General features: G+C 33.2%; 1 protein-coding gene and 1 long non-coding RNA gene across 2 annotated transcripts in view; one reads left to right on the top strand and one right to left on the bottom strand.

The window, feature by feature from the left end:
• The window catches only part of LOC138710867 (uncharacterized), a 2,470,114-nt gene that overhangs the window by 1,972,065 nt on the left and 475,881 nt on the right, over nt 1–22,168 (bottom strand). The window lies entirely within an intron of this gene.
• On the top strand, nt 4,040–6,573 carry LOC138710864 (uncharacterized). Its single transcript, XR_011335316.1, has 4 exons — nt 4,040–4,287; nt 4,550–4,675; nt 4,892–5,099; nt 5,397–6,573. It is a non-coding gene; the product is annotated as an uncharacterized lncRNA (long non-coding RNA).

The raw sequence follows: 22,168 nt of genomic DNA, 5'->3' as shown, positions 1-22,168 counted from the left end.
CAGTTAGGGAAAACTTAAAAAAAAAAATCAATAAGAAGTTCAAGTTGAATTCAAACTCATGTACTCTTTAAGAACGAGTTTCTCTTGCTACTCCTAGACACGCCAGTGGCTAGGTCAGGAAAATGATATACAGTATCTCTTTGTATAGATATGATAATGAACATAAGCTACGTATTTGTAATAAAATATTCAATAAGCCTAAAAAAACTGTATTGCGAACTTTATCCATCTTTATAACTGGCCATTCTCTCGCCTCTCCTGAACCTTGAAATACGCCTGTGATTCACACCAGCTCATATTTCTCATGTCTCTTATTTTTACATTGATTAAAGTTTGAAGCGGCTCCCAAAACGTTTTATATTTCATTTCCTTTCGCCCCTCTCGAAGTTTAGCAAGTCTGCACGCCGTGTTACTCGTTTTGGCAAGCGACGCATAGTTTTATGGACTGTTTTATTGGCTCCAGAATGGCGTCTTCCATTTCTTCATGGCTACGGACATTACCTTTAAAATTATTAAACTTTGCTTCGTCTTGAAATAAATGGCGCGTTCTTCCGAGACTACAAATCTTTTTATTCAGGTGTGTTAAAATCGTCTTATAAAACTGAAACATTGCTGGGCTGAGAAAAAGTGAGATAACTGATTTGAAGCTGAACAGAAGCATGAATAAAATGCTACTACAAGCGAGATATACATATATTTTATGACGCACACACATACTTTAGCAAATGAAACCACGTATTAAGAAGTTATATGTAACTGGCTGTGCTTCTACATTGTTCATGACTTCAAAGTTATTTTAGTGCTAGAAAGTGAAAATTTTGTTACGTCTCACATTCATTTACACATTTATTCTTTCATTAATAACTTAGGCTTGCAACCGTGCATATTACTGTACAGATTACTGTGCATATTACTGTGGAATCCCGGCCACCAAGTCACTCAGTTGAGTGCGTTCCTTGTATAATGACAGTTGATAAATGTCAAATAGCCTACATGTCGAACTTAAAGTCAGGCCAGAAAAGGGAAAAACACTGGAGGAGAGGGATTCGATCCGTGTTGTGAATTGAACTTCGGCGTAGCTCATTGGTTAGAGCGCTTGGTACGTAGAACCAAGGACCTGGGTTCGATCCCCGGCGCCGGAGCGAATTTTTCTCCTCTAATATCAATTGTTACCGTAACAGATGTATTCTGTAGGACCAAAAAAATAATCTTTACGTAGATTGTATCTCCTAAATATCTCAGTCTTCTACTTTTAACTACTACCACAACATCTGGTTCCAGGTACAGGCTTCTTAATTCTTTATTCTTCCTAATTTTCCACTGTCCATTTTCTTGATCGGACCAAAAATCTTTCTCAATATTTTATTTTCAAAAATGATTAGTGCTCTGTCTGTTTTATTTGTTAAAACCCACGTTTCTGCTCCGTATATTAAAGTGGGATGAAATACTATTTGTAGCATCTTATTTTTATGGCGATCATTAATGATTTCAGAACAAAAAAGCATCTGCATTTTGAGATGCGATGAAAAATTTCGATTCCTATTACATTTTTATCTGTGATTTTATGACCAAGATGTTGAAATTTGTGGACTTTTTCAAATTTCTGATTACTTATCTTCAGTGCATCTTTGTTGTTGTAGCTTCTCGATACTTTCATCTGCTTTCATGTTGTAAATGAATCTACTCAAGTTAAATATCTCGAAATAATAATCGAGCAACATTTACGTTGGGATAAACATGTTCTTTTTCTGTGCAATAGATTAAGAAAAATTATTCACTATTTTGTCATCCTACGAAATTACTTGTCTGTCCATACTTTACGACTGATTTATCTCGCATTAGTACAAGCTACATTACAATACGGCATTATAGGATGGGGTAGTGCTTATAGCACCTCCCTCATGCCAATAATTCTGCTACCAGAAAAGAATAATAAAAAAATTCCTTAATAAACCTCTTGATTATCCTTCAGAGCTGCTGTATTCAGAATTTAAAGTATTTGACTTCAATCAAATTTATAACAATGTATTACTGAATTTCGTACATAAAAACCAAAATATATTTAATTTATATTCACATAAATATAAAACCAAAAGATCAGACAATATATGCTTGACAGTTCCTAAATGTACTACAACTGTATAGGGAAGACCAGGTAACTTGATACCCTAAGGGTGAAACCTAACCATTTTTCCCCCCATTACTACAAATGCTAGTGGATTATGGTGATTTTCTAGTTTGAAGGTTGAATTTTCTTTTGCCAACTTCGTTTCGAATTTCGATACTGACAAATACTATAAATGGTAGTGATTTTGTAACTGGTATGTTGGCAGCTGAGGCAAATATCGACAATATTTGCCGGTACTGGAGTTCCATGAAATTAAAATTGTACTAGATTTCTCAGTCGGTTACTGGAAGATAGTGAAATTCGAACTTATTAATAATTAATTAATATTAGTATTAATATTAATACATAATAGTTATTTTATGTGTTGCGTTGTGGTTATAATTCAAGAATAGTCAGATAAGTACGAATAAATATAATATACTTGGGCGTGATAATGCACGTGGGTAATGGATAGAAATATTATTTCAAATTTTAATGAATTTCTCTCGTGTTTAGATTTTTATTACTATGTCAAAAAAATGAAATAGTGTTGCAGTGACTCCTCCAAGGAAGAAAATGTGTGGCATTCAGAGTATGCTTCAGAAATCTGTAGTTCACGTGTATAATGAGTTGAAGAAAGAAGATAATGAAGAAGGAATTATGCTAACGGAGACAGCAATTACAACCAGAATAGGAAAATTATTAGGAGTAAGTATTCTTAAGCATACATTTCAAAGTGGTATTCAGTTTTAGGAGTTTGCACTAATAATTTCATGATTGTGGTCAAACAAAACAAATTTTTAAGTTAGGCCTAGATGTTTAATCAAGTCAGTGATTTTCATATTGCCAAACTAAATACATTTAAGATACTGTAATACTGCAGTAGGTGATAGCTTAAATACATTTACAAATTAGACGAACAAATAATCAAACAGCACGAAAGTAAATTTCCAGTTTTCTCTTTTAGTATTAAATTAACCGTTCAGATCACAATTTACATGCCACATCGGCCGAAGAAAATACAAGTCATATTGTAATTATTAACTTGATATTGCAGCAAATATTACATGAATGTTGGCCTGTTATGGTGCTTAACAATAATTCAGTTTTATATAATAACTATATAACATACTCTATAAAGCATAGGAACGTTGACTCTGGCTGAATAATTTATTCATGACTGGTCTAAGTAATATTAAATATGGTGTTTCTTCAGAAAAGCTACCCCACCCAAAGTACTTGTTAAGATATAACACTCGAGAGGACGAGGACGCACTACTGGGAAACTAACCATTTCTCTTCGTCATGGACCTCTCGCATGTTATATTGGTAATTAGTAACAAGTTTGAGGGAGGGACTACAACAATGCACTAGAATATACAGGTAAGTGTCAAAGGATTTTTGTGCTGAAAGTATTTGTGGCTGTGCACTAAAACCACGTGTTCATCACTATGTAAATATCACAGAAATCAATTAAACAAAATAAAATTATGCCTTCTTTGATGTAGCTTTTCTGGAGAATTACCTAAATATTAGCCTACTTAAACCTATCGTAGACCCAACCTAACATATTGATCATTTTCTATTCATATAGCTGCAAATGTTGGTATCATGCATGAATTTTATGATATAACAATTTTTAGAAGTGTTATGTTATTGTTTGTTATTACAGCTTGGCTTTACTACAGCCACGAATGTGAGAAATTCACAGAAGGGGACCCCACTTGTGACACCAGGAAAACATAGACTACGTAAACATCCAGTGACTGATGCTGATGATTTTACGAAAGATGTAATTGCGAGATTTATTTATGACAAGTTACATAAAGGTAGAGAAGTTACAGGAATTATTGTGTTGATTTATGCAATGTAATTCTGATATTAGTCATATGTATAAAATATGGCATAATTTTCATTTACTGTTACAGGGGAAGTACTAACAGCAGCAAAAGTTCTGGAACATATGAATGACGATTATGAAACATATTTATTTAGAGTATCCTTATCATCGGTGAAAAAAAATTTTGAAAGAGATGAAATTTCTATGGAGCAAAGGGGATCCTTATACACATGTACGAGAAAGTGATGTTATTCGTTTTTAAGAGAATATATAAGAAATGTGGAGCGTGAGAACCCTAAACCCGTAGTATTCTTGGATGAGACTTGGATTTTTATGAATGGTAAATTTCAATGTATTGTGAGACATTGAGTGATTGAATTTTTTACTAACAAATAGGTTAACACTTATGTGGAATATGAAATTGCAATTAATATAGGCTACTAGTAATGAATTCAAGTGGGAACAACATGTTTTGCAATTAATAGTTTCATATTATAACTAGAGGTTAGTTATAAAATTCTTGAACGGTTTTCCTGTCTTTAAAATTTTTGTGTCTCTTAGAGTGTCAATGTGAATTGCTTGTCTCTCTCTGTTTTTTTAAGTAGGATCACCCACTTATTCATGAAATAAACCAGGTGAAGTTTTCAGTGACATGAATGGTGTTATTCATAGACCAACAAATGAGGGTGGAAGATTAGATGCCGGAACAAAAGGTGGATTTATACTCGGTAAGTTATATTGATTTATATTTTACATAAATTTGGCAAGAGTAATTTTTTAAATCAGGGTACAAAAATATAAAAATTGGTGACTAAATAAAAACGTGGGAAAGCCTTTCACCAAAGAGGATCTCATGTCATGTTATGTTATGTTTTATTTTCTTTATTTAAATGCTGTGAATTCATGTGACGTAATTATATGCCCAGGTATAATTTTTATTGCAGGTGCTGATTTAATTTTTTCATGCAATTGAAAGAAAAGTCAGGACTACCATAGTGCTATGAATAGCCCTGTAGTTGAGAAGTGGGTGCAAACACAGTTGTTGACCTGAGAACATTAGGGCAATGCGTTATTTTCATGGATAGTACTGCATATCATAGCAGACTTGTGAAAAATCAGCCAACAACAAAATGGAGGAAAGAACAGCTACTGGTGATTGCAACTGAATATAATAGATTTGTTGTACTAAATGATAAGAGTTGATGGTGTGAAATCACCTTTTGATATTATATTTCAATATTAATTTCCATACTTTGCAGTTATTATTATTATTATTATTATTATTATTATTATTATTATTATTATTATTATCATTACTACTACTACTACTACTACTACTACTACTACTACTACTACTACTACTACTACTACTACTACTACTACTATTGCAACCGTTTCTCTTATTTCTCATAATTAGGCATACTTATAGATGCTACTTTTTTCTTTCAGGTGAAATTGAATCTACATAAGAATCCTAAAACAATAGAGCCTTGCCAATTACTGTTCTGAAGCGGCCTTGTCTTATGTGTTGTGTCTATATACAATTAATTCTTTCAGTTTTTTTTTTCCCCCTTTAATCTAATGAAGTTGTTGGTTGATTGATACCAAGTGTTCAGCAGTTGATGTCATTTGTTATCTTGCACTCCAATATTTAACCAGATGATTCAAAGCTGTGTAAAGTTAAACAGTCAAGACAATGATCCATATCTTCATTGAGATTTCAGAAATGGCATGGGGAGATTCTGAAATATCAGTTCTTTGTAAATATTTGAGACAATCATGGCCTGTGATAATATGAGTACTGCCACTGTAGATTTTCATAGAAGTTCAGTTATTAAATTAGGTGTATTATTTTTACTATGTATTGTACTATATTTTTGTTTCGCTTAATTGATGAATTATATATGCTGTAAATTCAATAGTAGACTGTAGGCCTATAGCTTAACTGATGAATTGTATGTGCTATAAATTAAATAGTAGGCTGTATACCACAAGTGATGAATTGTTTATGCTTGTAATGTGAAGTAATTTGCATGATATTTATTATCAATTTCTGTATATTTCAACTGATTGAATTGTTTATACTTTTAAATTGAATTAACTTGCTTGCTATGTATTATATTTTATAGCTTAACTGATGAATAATTGTTTAGGTTTGTCAATTTAATAATCTGAGTGCCATGTACTTCATATTTTTAGTGGAGCCACCAATGTAGCTTAGTCGGTAGACTCGTTGGCCTGCAAATTCAGAGCTGCACTCGAGGGTAGTTTGGATCCCCCATTTGGTCTGATTAGTTGGTTTCTTCTGAGGATTTTCCTCCATCGTGGAGCGGATGCCGGATGGCCTATTGCAATTTTTTCATTTGCTTTAGAATCATTCCGATTTTTGTTACCACATTGTCATGTTCTGATCTTGTTATTCTTTTAACAGTGTGGTAAGATGCAGGTATAGATAACCTTACAGTAATTTTGCTACCTTTCAACTACCTCATTACCTCCCACTCCATAAAGTTCATGGATCCACAGAAGTACCAGTCGTCGATGTAATTCGACCATTTTGCTTAAAATATTAAAACACTGTAAAATATTGAGATTTCATGCTGTTACGTCCAATACTGCAGCAAGAATATCTAGAATATCTGATTTTGAGTCTGATAGTATGACAGCCTTCTCAGATTTATGAAGTTGATACTGGAGATTTTGTAAGCTTAAAAGTGTATCTAAATTTTCACTATCAAAATTAGTCAGTGTTTGAAGTTAGTTAGTTAGTTAGTTAGTTAGTTAGTTAGTTAGTTAGTGGCGTTTAAAAAGGGCGCGTCAGCTACTATGGCTATTTGCACCCTTATCTAAAATCTTTCACTAAACACAAACACAATACAATAACTAGAAAGTTTAAAAAACTAAAAAGCATTGTCACGGTTAAAATGAGGCAAACAAGTGTTTGAATATAATTCCCTGTAAAAGGGAATATACTGGTATTTTACTACAACACCACTACATCTATGGCTTGGTAAACAGGATCCATCTATAAAAAGTACTGTATGTAGTCACTCACTGACCAGATCATTTATCGTTTCTAATGATTTTTAAAATGTCTGGAGAAGTATCACATTTCTTAACATCATCTGTTAAAGTTAACTTATATACTATTCATTTTCAAATAACTTGGGATTGTGTTTTATTAGTAAAGTTTCCCTTGATTGAGCAAGTTTGAGTTCTCCAAGTAGAGTCAAAAAGTCTGTTGGGATTTTGGCTCAGTTTATTAATATTTGTGGACTGTGATTTTTTGTTCTAGACAACCATATTATCTGCAAATGATGAGATTATCATAAGACCTATTTCTTTAGTTAGACCATCGACATTAATATTGGAAAATGTATTCCTGAAAACAACAATGTGGGAAGCCCAGATGAATCTGTCTCTATTTACATATTTGTGACAATGAATCAAATAATCAAGTCACTGACCCAATGTAACACTTTATCATGGACACCCTAAGTTTGCAATTTCTTAAGTGATTTATATTTACAGAGCCATATGATCCTTGAAAATAAATTAAAATTGCTAAGGTGTTTTGTTTTCTGTTTAAAATATCTTTAATATCTTGACTAAAATTTAAAATCTGTCCATTTGTTGAATATAATTCTCTAAAGTCAACTCAATAAGATGAAAGTTAGTTACTAGATTCCAGGAACCAGTTCAATCTATGAAATCATCTCTTCCATAATTTTGGCTATCATACTGGTAAGTGGTATCTGTCGATAACTCGAAAAGATATTAGTTGAATAATTGCTTTTCAAAATTGATGTTATGATAGATTTTCTCCAGACAGATATTGTATTTTAGTTGAGATTACAAGATAAAAGTAGTGAGTTTGCTTGTTTGCCAACATATTTAAGAAAATCAGCATGTGTATTGTCTGGACTTGGAGATGTTTTGGGTCTTATGTTATTAAATGAATAGTAATATTCAGTTCTTGATTAAATATTGTTATATAAATTAGATTGTAGATTTAATATTTCTTTCAGTTTTTCCTTAATAGTCTGACGTACACAGATAAAACTAACACCCACACCACCAACTAATCTAATAGAAATTAAAATATAATTAAATGTAGAAAAAGTAATTAAAATTATAAATACACGTAATAAACCATACCCCCTAATTTCAACAATATACTATTTTATTCCCTTTTACAGCTTGTAGATAATTATTAATTATAGTTATTACTTATTAGCATAATATTTATTGAACTTATTGGCTATTTCACTTCGTTTGAAAGATGTTATTGTGTACAAAAAGCATTTTTTGATGATCGTTTCATGCTGTATGTTGTGTATAAATCTATGATTTCTGGCCATCTGTTCTGTGTAATCCATCTTTTGTATAGAATTAATAAAATACTCTTTTGGTAGTAATTATTTTATTAATTGAGTATTTAATTTTCACCAGCTCACATTTCTTGAATCATTTGTTTTTTCTTATTTAAATTTAGGACACAAGAGCCAAAAAGAGACTTCACAGTTATGTATCATACATTTTTTCAATGACAGACGTGGAGTTGCAGAAATAATAAGTGTAAGTGTAACATTATTAAGCAATTTACAAACAAATGAAATCTTTAAAAAGGTATCTAGAAGTGAAATTACTTATGGCTTTTAAGGACCAAAATTATTTTTGTAAGTTGATTTATTATTATTTCAGTTTTAGCCTAGTTGTATTATCCATTTCCTTACTAATTTCAAAAGATAATCAGAAGTTCATTCGAATTCCAACCAAAAGTCAATTGGTTATTAATTTATCTACCTTTAGGAAGTACAGTATATGTACGCTGGAATCTTTGAAGTGAAGTGACAGTAATTTAATTGGTCTTGGAACAGATTTGATTCTTGAATATTATATACTATACTTTGTTGTATATTTGCGTCTAGTAACCTATTAATGCTAATACTAATAATAATGTAAAGGAATAAAAGAATAGAACATAGCAATACATTTCTCATTATTATTGAAACTATTTAGAATAACCTTCCAACATTAAGGTAAAGTACGGTGAGTAAAGAAGTCATTCAGTACATAGGATCGTGATTTTACTACATGTGGTGATATCTGGTAACAGTTGGCAACACTGACAAGGCGGAAATATTTGCTGTTTGGGAACTGAAGTTACGTGATCCTCACTATAGCATATAGGCTAATCACAGTAGCAACTTCGGTCCAAGGCTTTATAACATGATAATAGATAATTTCCCAAACATACAATTTGCTAATGCTCCTTATTTCAAAAAATATATTAAAAATTGCTGTTAACAGAGAAAATTTAAAGTTGAATTATTGTGATGTTTTTTTCTTCTTCTTTTTTCTTTTATTACTTTTTACTCTGTTATTCAATAACATTAACTTATGTGGAACGCTCCCTAAGCACGAGTATGTAATTTACTCTTTCTGGGGGTGCTAGAGAGTTCTTATATTTAAAAAATTAATATGTATCTTTGTTCTGGCAATAAAGTATTATTATTTGGCTTTTCCCGGATTTATTTGGCTTCTTCTATTATTTTTTTTTTCGTTAAAATTTGTACCCCTTCCTTTCTTCTGCTTATTAGTAGTATGTCATCGGCATAGGCTAAAACCAATAAAATTGCTGTAAAATTAATTAATATACATTTCCTTTTATTTTTATGTACAAATGATTTGAAATCTAATACTATGTTATTAGTATTATTAGACTATCTATAAAACTAACTGTTTAATTGCATTATAACAAGTAGACTAAACATCACAGAAGGTGTAATTACCAAGTAGACAATACAACTCATAATAGCAGTCAATCAAAGTCACTCTAATACGGTATTATGTCCGTCACAAACAAAATCGTTAGTTACATTGCCTTCCTGAACGGACGCATCTCTGTCGCTGGCTACCGGAAGAACGGCAACTAATTACTTCGAACAGGGACACAATCGCAGTGCTTTACCGTATTTTAAACACACAAATGAAATTTAACGTCCTTTCATGTAAAGTAGCTCAGTTAACTGACGGCACCTCATCCAAAGGACTCTGTGTTCAATCCTGGCACTTCCTGTGAGATTTGTGGGTAATAAAATGGCTGTGAGACTGATTTTCCCTTACTTCCTTGGTTTTGTTTTGCTATTTTCATTCTAACACTGCTCCTTTTTTCGCGCAACATCACTATCTCAACGTCCCTAAATAACTCTCTAAGTTTTTTTTAAGGAATATTATGATATTATGATATTTATTATTTATAGTTCACAGAAAAAAGTACATACCTGTAATCATTTTAAAAACTTACATATCGATCGTCCAGTTCAAAAGTGCGACAACTCAAAATTTGCCATTTTTTTATTTATTTATACTACTGAAAGCCCCTTTCGGAGCTCTTTCCGATTCAGTATTGAGATAAGTCATATTTACAACCAAAAAAAAAAAAAAAAACTAAATAAACTGCTTTAGAAATAATTATAACTATGGACTTTACTAATTCATTATTAGTACATTTCGAAATGTATTAATATTGAACTGGAAGATTGTGATAAATTCATCCCGAATACTGACTCATTTCTAATTGTCGTGGTTATGAACCAGAACTCTGTTCCTTTCTAAGTGATTTATTTGAAACTTTCAACTGAAGATATCTCAAAACTTATTTTTTTGAGTTGTCGCACTTTTGAACTAGACGATCGATATACACACTTTATAATTTGACACATAGATATACAATTATTAATACAATTTCTAAAATTAAATATTTAATATAAGATGTTTTATCTTGCATTTGCGTCCAGTTTTAGCGTAAGACTTAAACCACTTTAGTATATTATTACAATATGTTCACTTGTCTAAGTTGTACTTCACGTTTAAGTCTGCAATGTGCAGCTAGTATTATATAAATCTGCCATTATTCTAGTATCTTCCATTCCTCTTTCGGTACAGAAATACTTATACAGTTCGTATAAGCTCTCTCTGGTTGGCAAGTCTACATTTCTTAATTTAATTTCATAGCATTCTTTTGACATTCCTTCAAAACTATTAAATTTCGAAATAAAAAAGATAGCTAAGTAGTTTCTAACCAAGTCGAAAATGTTATTATCGGTGAGTCTTGAAAATGCATACCTGCCAAAATTGAATTTACTTGTTAACTCAGTAACTTAATTTTCATTTAATAACTCCTTCCTTTTACTTTTTATTTTTTTAAGGAATATGAAAAATTACATTATCTACATAAATTTTTCAAATATAAAAAAATCATATCTCATCCCCCAGACTAACCTAGAAAAATCATTCTAGTCAGCAAAATGCAATTAAGTCTGTAGGCTGTGCAAAAAAAAAATCACTCAAATCCTTCCATTAGTTTACCAGGAAAAATTGTCACTTATATCTCAGTGTTTTCAGTTATTTTTTTCGAAAGATTTTCTTTTATCAATAAGATTTTATTAAAATGTTTATGTTTACTAGAAAATTACAATTTGCAAGTTAATTTCTCAGAGTTTCCTTAATCTGTCTTAAAAATTTCAAATGGATAGTTTTAAAAGTTGGTCAGTTACAGAGCTAAATGTGGGCTACTGTATTTTGTAGTAAATTTAGACTTTCTGGTTACCTTAAAACAGATCACTAGCCAAAGAATTACTTGCCATATGAGCTGAGTATATCTTTCGTTTCATGATTTTCTTGTGATGTATTAAACGGCAGCTTTGTGTTATGCTAATCACAAGACCAAAGAGTTCTCTTACTCGAAAATAACAATACTTCAACATCGGCGATGGAGACAACAAAATTCCTATTCAGAAAATAAAGTTACATTTGTCAGGTCAAATTTCTGTACATTTAAAGGGAAAAAACTAAAATTCTTTCAATCATTTATTATCATACTGTTCTCTTAATTTGACTGAGCATATTGGGAATTAAATCAATGACTTTCCTAAAACACGTTATGGAATGTTTCATATAAAACAATTTTTATCTCGAAAACGAAGAAAAAAATGAACAACATTTTATTAAACATTTTTGTTTAAAATATATCAAAGAATAACCTTCTTGAAGTTCGCTTTCGCACATCAAGGTAGCACTTGAATTGCAAGCTAAGGAATTTATTGGTATTTGATAGCCATACCAGCTCGACAACGGTGTGGCCAGAACACCTGCCAAATTAGATTTAACTTATTTTGCTAAATCTCTTATTCAGGAGGAAAAGATATAGAATTAGAAATAAATAAACCTAATATTCTAGTAGAACTTTAAAAAGAAGAATCCTTAAAAATAAAACGTGGAAAGAGACAATGATGAAATTATATAAACAATCATTAGGCTATTCTTGATGTTTGTACGGTATCAAAACTTGGGCAATGAAAAGTAGGGGTGAAACTAGACTACAGGCGTCAGAAATGAGATTCATGAGAAAGATAGAATAGCAAATGAAATAATAAGACAAAATATAAAGTTAATAGTATAGTTGATAGGGTATAGGAATACGGACAAAGACGGCAGAACCATGTAGAGTGTAGACTGTATGGAAGACGACAGACCAGCGAGGAAAATGTTTTAGAACACAGAGAACATAGGAAACTGAGTTGCCCGTACAAAAGAGGTGCAAAGGGCTAAGGATCGTCGCAAGGAGGGAAACACAGACGTTAGGTCCTTTTTATAATGTCCACAATTTTAATGTCCATTTTATTACGTCCATTACATAAAAGTCCATTATACTGTGTCCATAAATATATGTCCAATGAAGTATATGTCCACTTTATTTTAGCCCAATTGCACAAATTTTATGTCCACATTTTTACGTCCAGTACATGATTGTACAATACATTATGTCTATCTACAAATTTACTTCAATTCCATGCTCAATGTCTTCTGCCTGTTCATCTTCATACAGCTTCAGATGATAGGGGAGAGTCGGGTAGTATCGGACATTGGGTAGTATCGGACAGTGCGTTTCTTTCATCTACCACCATATGGTAGTACCTGAATGACATGGTTACATTTCTCTATGCGACATCACAGAAACGTAACCATGTCAGTCAGGTACTATCATCGTGTGATAGATGAAAGAAACTCACTGTCCGATATTACCCGATGTCCGATACTACCCGACTCTCCCCTAACTAATAGCTTTGAGGTAAGTTCTGATGTGTCCTTCTTCGTTGTAGTGGTTGTAATTCCGAATAATCTCTTCTACTCGACTTAAATTTTGTAGGCACGATCATTTAATAGGGTGTCGCACATTCAAATCCCCGCCAAGAAATTGGATTATTATTATTCCTTTGGTTTTTCTTGATAAATTCCATGAATTTCCACCGACGCGTTATGTGTGATGATGTGTTTCTGAAAGCGATTGTGCCAGCCCTCGACTACGTTAGTTGTTCGATGTTGTCCTGCCAGAACCTGATTATAAGTGTTCCATATTTCAGGTGCGAATCTAGGTGGCATTGCTCTTCTTCTTCCTCGAGCAGGTGTTCCTCGGATGTAAGTTCTTTCCAAGTACAATGCTAAATCCATTATATCAGGCTCAATATTATCTATAAGGCTATCAAAAACAGCCTGGACATCTTCCAGTGGTACAAAAGGAATTGACTGAAATAAAAGTGGACATAAATGAAAGTAGACTTGACTAAAAGTGGACATAACAGTCATGGACCCAAAAAAATGGACGCACATAAAATGTGGACATAAATGAAAGTGGACAAAAATATTAGAGGACATAAGACATATGGACATGGTTTCAATGGACTTAACGTCTTCGAAGCCAAGGAGAATTTTAGAAGAAGAAGAAGAAGAAGAAGAAAAGTTTCAGTTTTCGTTTTACACTCACAAAACTTTTCAATTCCAACTGCATAGTAATTAAATGATCATGTTTTCTTAAAGTCTATGTTTAAACAATAGTACTACTACATACATCAACAAACAAATGTGCCTGTGGCGCTAACTGATAACAGTACAGTTGTTTGTACTGAGTGTACAGAATTATTTCCGTCGGGAATGTGACAAGAATCATTCTAGAATGCTACTTTGGTTCCAAACATTACGACATACACTTCTGAATAAATATTTGAAATTTGTCTCATAGGCATTTGTTAGCTGATAAAATAACAACATACCGTATATAACGCCAAGAATAGAAGTCCATGCGAAGTGCGAATGGTGCAAAGTACGTACCTGCAACAAAAATAATGAGGTAAATTAAAACTAACAGCATCTTGATAAATGGTATAAAATAGTTAATTACGAGTACACGCAGTTTTAAATATGGTTCGTACTTTAACTTTCAAATTTATCTCCAATTGTCAGATTTCCAAATATTTTCCTAGAGTAAATTTCTCTCTCTCCCATCCACCATCTCTCCACCACTCTTTCTTTCGGGACAAACATTCTGGATAACGTTGACATTATATTTTGAATTCTGAAATGAGTCTTTTCTTACATGTTTTCAAGAACGAAGTATTATTATGTCAAACTTACGTCGCCCTTTGTACTCAAATATTTGTGTAATAATACAAAACAAATTTAGCGGGTTCGGGTTAGATTTCCGGCAAGAAAGTGTCCTCTGTTGTCCCGTGTGATAACCTTACGCCATGATAACCTCATTACCAAAGAGTTCCGCTATTTTCGGAAATTTAGTTGGTGCGGAATTCTAGTAATATTGCGAAAGAAATAGGACAAATAGTTCAATCCTTGAAGACTATGATGGTGAAAAAGACTGAAGTTGTGAGTTATTCACGGAAAAGAAGTGAAAGAACTACTAGTTTATTAATTATGTTTATGTCTGGAGTCGGTAATAATTAAAAATTTAGACCTGCCATATTATGATAACATGTTAAATTTTAAATCGCGCATAACGACAACTGAAGGGTTCAGAGCCATAGTGGGCCAAGCGACATTTATTAAAAACGGAAGAAGCAAGTGTTAGTTTAAAGAAGATTGATATATCATTTAGTTGTAATGTGTATACTTTATATTACTTGCTATATGTTTTCATTGAATTATGGTAATAACAATTTTAACCCTTGTTTTCTATGGTTTTAGTAAATGGCGCTTGGCCCACTATGGTTCTGAACCCTTCAATTAAAGTAGGTACCTCTCTAAGTTCGCCAGATCTCCAAAGTTTTCCGCTCGTCATTTTCGTTAAGATACGATATTTGGTCAAAAGTTGGCAGCAGTAATTTGATGCGTTAAAACTTCGTTGAATACGCAAGATGCATTACAGTATCTCTTAGTATAAGATAGTGGTCATTTGTGTTAACAGTGGTTGTCAGTATGTCAGTATAGAGAGAGAGAGAGAGAGAGAGAGAGAGAGAGAGAGAGAGCGATTTGAAGAATAATAAATCGTCCGGCTTTAATTAAAGTTGACCAAGAGGATCCGGAAATTAATGGCAAATATAATGAATTAAAGATTAATATTGTTATAAAAATAAATTTCAATAATTAAGCACTGTTCATATCAAATATAAAAACAATCTTAAAGATAACCTCAAAATTAAAATTATACATAAAATATTTAGTTAAAATTAGCATATGGCTTATCCTTAATTAAGACCTTCTGAGTGGTATAAATGAAATTGTATAATCTGCAGGGAATCATGAAGAATTTTGGTCACGTTTTTTTTTTTTTTTTTTTTTAATTTCAAAAGATGGTATTGATAATTGTTTTAAAAAATTATATCTAAATTTGGGTAAAGAACCCCGAGCACTAAAAAAGAAACCTGTTTCTGCTGACCAATTGAAGAGAGGGATGTTATAATTGGCACTAAGGTAAGAAATATAAGGTTCATAAATGATCCTCTTTTCATAATCAACCTGATGAGCTTGGTTGAGATCTCTCTCTATGCGTGTAGTTGGATCTATGATAATAGCCTTTTGTTGTTGCCTGTTTAATGCTATTATATCTGCTCTTCTGTGAGAGTCATCTCAAAAAATGCAGTGAACTTTTTCATGAAATTCCCACCATTGTTCCGATGAAGACAGGCGACAGCTTCACTGATTCTATGATCCCAGTTGTTACGCAATAACTCTCCTTTCCGACAATAGACCCAAAACATGACCATGGGCTTCTGCCTCATTGCAGCCAGGTTGACGGCAACGGGTAGTGCTGAAAGCTCTGCCAGGAATGGAGCGCACTGCAGTAAGGTTGCAGGACATCTTGATTGCATCATTGTATTCCGAAGATGACAAATTATGTTTGATGCTGACCCATTGAATTGGTTTTTTAATATTCTTCGTAGATGACTATGCATTTCCCTTTATGAGGTAAGTGACACCAGGATTCAAACGATCTCTTTCACAATTCATCACGTAGATATCTTCCAGTAGTTCGAGGTGTTATGCTGGCTTCAGGAATTTTCAGGCGTTTGAGAACAGTTTTCGTCTCCTCTTCAAGACGTGACAAGAAAGAGATGATCATCATTGACTTGTAAGAGTCGTTTACAGATGTTAAAATGCTGAACATTAGCTTCCCATTCAGTCTTATTAATTCCTAGACTACGTACTTTTTAGAAGCATATAGCATGTCGTTAGGTGTGTCATCAAGAAGAGATAATAATTTCTTTGACAGCACTTCTAATTACTTTATCTAGAACTTTAAGGAAGCTATCAGGGAGCTGATCAAGTGGAACATATTGCAAAGGATAGATGAGCCCAAGCTATATACATTTATTCACAATCTTCAATTTTTGATCAGGCTTCAGTAATGGAGTTTGTGTAAGATTTTGAAGATCAACTGTTAAATTCGCTATAATTTTCTTTTATCTAAGTATATTATGTCACAAAAATCAACTCCCAGATATCTAATTGTTTCAGATTTATATACTATGTAGACTATAGTTAATCCATGAAGTGAAATGAGAGCTCCTTTAGTTAAAATAGGCTACCTCTTTCGAGAATTATACACTTCTTTTAATATAATTTCAAGATATAATTTACTTTCAGCCAAATCAATGAGAGTTGTTGCTGACTTTTCATCTTTCCCAACGAGAGCCAGATCATCTGCAAATGCGAAAGCGCATAGGTTTTAAAGATCATTGGAAAGTGTAAAACCGTAAGTATCCGTTTCATCCAAGAGGATAATAATAATAATAATAATAATAATAATAATAATAATAATAATAATAATAATAATAATGGCTTTATTTAACTTGGCAGAGTTAAAGCCGTAAGGCCTTCTCTTACACTCAATCAGAATTAAAACTTGCTTACATAGTTGAACATACAACTGGATCGGAATTAAGTAATTACATACTGATACGATTTAGGTACATAATGAGATCAAACGAGGTAGTTACATAAAAAGTTACCTCATAAAATAAAAATAAACATAGTGAAATACATATTAATGTTGTTAGAATCAAATACGAATCACACAGAAACAGAAGCCGATAATTCAATAAAAAAATGTACACAGTAAAAATAAAAATAAATACATTGGAATATATATTAGTATTAGATTACAAGTACAGTAAGTAGGATTTACATAATTAAACCAGAAACCGACAATTGAATAACATGTACACAATAAAAGCATAATTATAAAAACAACGCATTGGGATACATATTGGTGTTAAGTGATACGAGTAAATAAACACGATTTACATGATTACATAATAAAAATAAGAAACAAAAAATATAAATAAATACAGTGGAATACATTGCATTAAATATTTGCAACGCGTTAGGTCTGGCAACTCATCATAAGATATTTTTCTAATTTACATTTAAAAGAAATTAAAGTTCGGCATCCCTTGACTTCAGGCGGCAGAGAATTCCAGTGACGAGAAGTAGCAACGGTGAAAGATGAAGAATAAAGTGATGATGTGTGGAGTGGTATTTCTAGCGTGTTATCATATTGTGACCGAGTATTTAAGTTATGATAACGAGAAAGATTGTGGAATCGGACAAATAAGTAAGAGGGAGCAGAGGTGTGCAAAATTCGGTAGAAGAGAGAAAGGGAATGTAACTTTCTCCTCTCATTTAACCTGAGCCACAATAATTTATCGAAAGAAGGCGAAATGTGATCGTAGTAGCGGACATTACAAATGAAACGAACACACGCATTATGAACACGTTGCAGTTTATAGGATAAATCCACCCTGAGATCACTGAATAAAGCATCACAATAATCTAAAATCTAAAATATCTATTTATTTGTTCTGGCGAAGTTAAGGCCATCAGGCCTTCTCTTCCACTTAGCCAGAAACAAAAGAAGCTGATACAATTTTACAGAGTAATATTTAAAGAACACTAATGAAAATTTATATAGTTATACAAGCACAAGTCGAGTAAAATAATGCGAACATACTACATAATAATTACAAAATAATATAAGACTAGAAGTTACACTCAATGAATATGCAAGCGGTAAGTGAACCAATATTACAAATTACAAGAATAACAAATTCAAATGTAAATTATAATTATACAACACTGAGGAAAATTACATATATACACATATACACACAAAGGAGAATTAAACCTGAATACTAGTCACGTGTTTAAACAATTCACTTTTAAATTGCAATATCGTTCGACAGTTCCTGAGGGAGCTGGGTAGGGAGTTCCAGAAACGAATTGCTGATACTGTGAAAAAGGAAGAATAGTGAGCTGTTTTATGGCAAGGCATAGATAATAAAGGGTCATTTTTAGAACGAGTACCCAGGCTGTGATAAGAGGATAAGAAATTAAAACGCACCGAGAGATAGTTAGGCGAAGAAGTATCGATGATGCAATATAGGAAAATTAGTGAATGGATATACCTTCGGTCCTGTAATCTTACCCATTGGAGCGTTTCAAGGGAAGGTGTAATGTGGTCGTATTTGCGGATGTTGCAAATGAAACGCACGCAGGCATTATGAACGCGCTGCAATCTTTGGGCTGTTAGAATTTAAATCTGTTAGTAGAATGTCGCTTAATAAGAGTCTGTACAAGCGTCTACTTTAATTCAGCTGGATAGTGGTACAACGCGTAGTTGTAAGTGATGCATTTACAGAAACTTTAATGGAGCGAGAAGTTCAAAGTTTCGAGACAGTTCCACACATTTTGTCTTACGGAACAAAGCAGTGATATTGAATTTTTTTTATCAAAAGGGCTTCATATTTTTGGATCATCCGACTCTTCTCTAAATGTATGTAAAGTTCTCGTTGTCTTCAAGTATTTAAATTTTATATCGTAGATATTTTTATAACCATAAAACTCTTTCAAGGGCAGAAACGTCAATATCACGAACGTTCCAAGTTGCAACATCACCGAGAAATGCTGCAGGAGCGCAGTAAAGACAATTCGCTTGCTCTTACAATTGCCACGGAGGCGAAACTCGCCCCTTCCCCAGAGTCACAGGATGTAGGCATGTGTAGCGACACTTCCCCGCGTCTCGTTCAGGGGCGCTTATCTCCCGCCTCGTTCGGCCTGCTAAATGAAGTATGAATATGGCCACACACTCGCTTCACCTAATAGCCGATCCCTATCGCAACTGTTGTTATCGGCGCCAATGGTTGTCACGACACATAATTAATTTTAATCGGGTGCAGTTGCGCTCAACGAGTCGCTGGCTTCAAGCCAGGATAATTCGGGGCCTCAGAATAAAAAGGTTCTATCTACACCGGGATTACCTTCATACCAGAGGCTATCGAAATCCCGATTTTCCATATGTTAGTATTGCTAACAGTACTGCAAATTGCACGTAACTCAAGAATGCATCAATATTTAATAACAAAACTTGCAGTACAGATGGAATTCCATACGCCTCATAAGCTATTAGTAATAACATAATTTTGGAGAAGATACTGCAGTTAGAACGCTTTCATTCTCAAGTCTTGAATCTACAGCACTGTACTACTCTTAGTAAACGTTTAGGAAAGTTCTCGAATCAATGTCTTCCTTCAAAATATGTCTGAAATTGATAATACAAACATGTGAAGTTTTGGTATTTCCGTCTTTGACTTATTTATTATAGCAAAATATCAACAAAGTTATTTTTGCTAATACATCTTAATGAACGTTTTCGCCCTTATTATGGGCATCATCAGACTAATTTGTGGATATCTATATATAAAAAAAGGTAAAGGTATCCCCGTAACATGCCATGAAGACACTTGGGGGGCATGGAGGTAGAGCCCCATGCTTTCCATGACCTCGGCACTAGAATGAGGTGGTGTGGTCGGCACTACGCTCTGACCGCCTTTTACCCCCGGGAAAGACCCGGTACTCAATTTTATAGGAGGCTGAGTGAACCTCGGGGCCGTTCTGAAAGTTTGGCAACGAGAAAAAATCCTGTCACCACCTGGGATCGAACCCCGGACCTTCCAGTCCGTAGCCAGCTGCTCTACCAACTGAGCTACCCGGCCGCCTGATATCTATATATATGGTAAATAAATCCATATTACATACATACATATTCAAAATTCAAATTTATAGATGTGAGTCACACAAGAATCTACAGAAGATATCTTAATTTAAATTACATAATACTACTGCAAATATTTAATTCAAAATTCAAATTTATAGACGTGAGTCACACAAGAATCTACATAAATTATCTTAACTTAAATTACATAATACTATTGAAAATATTTAATTCAAATTTATAGACGTGAGTCACATAAGAATCTACAGAAGATATCTTAATTTAAATTACATAATACTATTGAAAATATTTAATTGAAAACTCAAATTTATAGACGTGAGTCACACAAGAATCTACATAAGATATCTTAATTTAAATTACATAATACCATTGCAAATATTTAATTCAAAATTCAAATTTATAGACGTGAGTCACACAAGAATTTACAGAAAATATCTTAATTTAAATTACATAATATTATTGAAAATATTTAATTCAAATTTATAGACGTGAGTCACACAAGAATCTACAGAAGATATCTTAATTTAAATTACATAATACCATTGCAAATATTTAATTCAAAATTCAAATTTATAGACGTCATTCATAGAAGATATCTTAATTTAAATTGCATAATACTATTGCAAATATTTAATTCAAAATTCGAATGTCGGAAATTGTTTGAATTCATCATTTTATTTATCACAATGTTACAACTACATTTCTCACACATTGGTACTTGATCTGATAGAGTACTGTTAATTCACATAATATAAAAATACGCTTAGTAATATTTGACAAGAAAGAAACTTTGTTATTATCCACAACAGGTGTTTAGTTTCACGCTTGCTACCGACGTAGCTCAGGCGGTAGTGCGTTTGCCTGCCGATCCAAGGTTGTGCTCCAGTATGAGTTCGAATCCCGTTTGGGTTACTACCTGATTGGGCTTCCTCCGAGATTACCCTAACTGCAAGACGAATGTTAGGTTACTCTATGGCGAATTATCGAACTCGTGTCGCTGAATATCATCTCGCTATCATGAATTCTATCGCCGCTAGATAACCTAGTAGTCGATACAGTGTTGTTAAAGAACTAAAAAAAAGTTTGATGTTGCTCCTTCTAGAGCAGGGTTGGGCACCAAAAGCGAATTCTGCTCTCTCACGGGGAGCCATATGACTTCTTTTTAACCCTTTCTTACCCGTCGAACACCGCGCAGCATTGATGTCGTGAGGGATGAATATTAAGCGTCCCCGTTTAGAGTTTGGATTCGCTCCCGGTGCCCAGCTCTGTTCTAGTGATTGGGCTGCCACATCGAAGTTTGGTTATTTAAATTTCAACTAATGTGATTGGTTTTCAATGCTGATCAACTAAATAAGTAGTTATTTTCAATTGTTTTCGGTTTAATGATACTGGACTAGACGGCAATTCGGAAGGCGGTCAGTTGCTATATGCGCCGTAGTATTTCTGGTATGTGACATCATAAGCTTGTACAGTAGAATCAATCGGAATTAGTCTATAATAAGCACTTCCCGAGTTTGTTTGTTCACGTGTGAGTGTTTCAATACATTGAATAAGTAAAACTAACATTTACTGTGTGTGCAAGATAAATAAATGGAAGAAGAGACTGTAAAAAGACAAATATTGCACAGGCAGACGCGGAAAATAGTGTTTAAGGTGTATAATTATTTTAAAAACGTTGACGAGCAGAACGCTGCCGGCCATCTTGATGCTGGCTGCAACGTTGTCAACGTGCAAGAAACGACTGCAGAAGCATGTGGTGTGGGATTGAGAACCGTGCAAAGAATATTGTTAGTGAAGGAAAGAGGGTTTGTTTGGTGTCATGCTTAGAGTAATCAACAGCTAAAGTAATTATTGT

Source organism: Periplaneta americana, chromosome 12, assembly GCF_040183065.1.
Source record: "Periplaneta americana isolate PAMFEO1 chromosome 12, P.americana_PAMFEO1_priV1, whole genome shotgun sequence".
In the NCBI taxonomy this organism is placed as follows: domain Eukaryota; kingdom Metazoa; phylum Arthropoda; class Insecta; order Blattodea; family Blattidae; genus Periplaneta; species Periplaneta americana.
Note: the sequence above shows the minus strand (reverse complement) of the source record. Positions and strands in the feature narration are given on the sequence as shown.